The 1,897-nt window shown below is 45.1% G+C and overlaps 1 non-coding gene across 1 annotated transcript; it reads left to right on the plus strand.

Moving 5' to 3' along the window:
- The first annotated feature begins 1,605 nt into the window (after positions 1 to 1,605).
- On the plus strand, positions 1,606 to 1,678 carry Trnar-ucu. The gene has a single exon. It is a non-coding gene; the product is annotated as a tRNA-Arg (tRNA).
- Positions 1,679 to 1,897: the final 219 nt, after the last annotated feature.

The raw sequence follows: 1,897 nt of genomic DNA on the forward strand, positions 1-1,897 counted from the left end.
TTTACTAAAACAAGTAAAACAAGTAAAAAAATCACAAATATTAAAATGAGTAAAACAAATAAACACAATATTAAAATTTAACAAACACAAACACGAGGTCGATACATCTTAAAACCCCGGAGAATAAACCTGAATTATTTTAAATTATCTTAACTGAGAAAAATGTGACTGACTTACTGACTTACTAAAGATGGTGAAGGAGATGCATAAACCTGTAAGATAGTGACGTCACCAGGCCTCACCATCTGCAGGTGTATTAAGTCTTTCGTGTGTCCGTGAATGCGTGGGTTCGTGGGTGGGTGAGTTCATTGTGTAGGTGTGTGTGTGTGTCTTCAGCTGTAGGGAGCTGAAATTATCTACAAAGTTGCACGAATATCGAGCAGTGGTCCTCCCCACCCTACTGTATGGCAGCGAGACATGGGTCGCATACAGGAGGCAACCTCAAGGCACTTGAAAACTTTCACCAACGTAGTCTACGTCCCATCCTCCGAGTTCACTGGGAAGACAAGAGAACAAATGCCAATATTCTCGCCGACACTAACTGTAGGAGCATCGAGGCTACCATTATCCATGGGCGACAGTAGACTGCCAAAGCAGCTACTTTACAGTCGCCTAACGAATAGTAAACGTAACGCTGGTGGGCAACGGAAAGGGTAGAAGGATAGTCTTAAGACAAACCTGAAAAAGTGCCAAATCGACCCCCCTCACCTGGGAGAGCTTTGTGAGAGACAGTCAATTGTCTTATAAACAAAACACAAGTGTCTTTTGTTTTAAGGTTAAGAATGTTTGAGGCTTATGTCGGAGGGTGTAGTGTGTGGGTGTAGGAACAATACTGACCTCTGGTGGGTGTATAGTGTGTGGGTGTAGGCCTAGATGGTGTAACACCCTCCTGCCCCCCTCTCCTCCTGGTTTGTGGGATGCATTGAGTATGATGCAGTGTAGAGTATCGGGTGTAGAGTGTAGGGTGTGGGTGTAAGGGCCTCGTCGGATCTCTCCCCCTTCTAGTGGAGTGCGTCAAGAGGCCCTCACACACTGCAGTACTGTTATCCCTCCCGAGGACTGTCTCGAGGCAGGTGGATGACACACTCTACTGTGTATAGATGAGAGCAAAATTCCCTCCACACTTTTGGTATATTTGGCATCTAATACTTGAGGGTCATGTAGGTAACGAGGGTTTGAGATCCTAACAACCTATTTACTCATGTTTTTCCTAACCTAACCTAACCTAACCTAACCTAATCAGATATAAACTAAATCATATACAGTACATGACACCATAAGGAAGTAAGTGCCAAGTTTGGTGAGGTTGTTGAGAGGAAGAGTGCCACTGGTGTCTCTGTCACTCCTCTTGTTAGACCCTGTGACGTGCTCTTGTTCGTGTTGGTCGTCTGGGTTTATCTTACGCCCCATCCAAGCTGTGTTAGGTTAGGTTAGGTTAGGTTAGGTTTATATCATTATGGGGACGTTGTGGACCAGCGCCAGTGTTATCTGGCCCGCGTCATGGTTAGGTTAGGTTAAGTGAGGTGCTCAGTTATCCTGATTGTTATTCTATCCTTTATGAGTCATCAGTGACCTTTTTATTAGGCATTAGCGAATTTAATATATATCCCCATGGCGCAGTGGAAAGCGCGCTGGACTTCTAATCCAGAGGTCGCGGGTTCGAATCCCGCTGGGGATAAAAGTTATAGTATTGAAGTGGGTCATCTGCTCAGGGTGTGACGCATCTCCATCCTAGGCCAGGGTGGTAGGGAGAGTGTAGGTAACTCCTTCTACCTGTAATTAGTTAATAAATAGTAAAGGCAGCAGGTACAAGTGTTGGTAATATAATGAGAGAGGTTGGAGGAGGCAGGAACACGGAGGTCCTCGTTTTGTGTGGAGGTCAGGTGAAGGACGTATT

The sequence above is a fragment of the Homarus americanus genome, unplaced genomic scaffold, assembly GCF_018991925.1.
Source record: "Homarus americanus isolate GMGI-L3 unplaced genomic scaffold, GMGI_Hamer_2.0 scaffold50564, whole genome shotgun sequence".
Classification (NCBI taxonomy): domain Eukaryota; kingdom Metazoa; phylum Arthropoda; class Malacostraca; order Decapoda; family Nephropidae; genus Homarus; species Homarus americanus.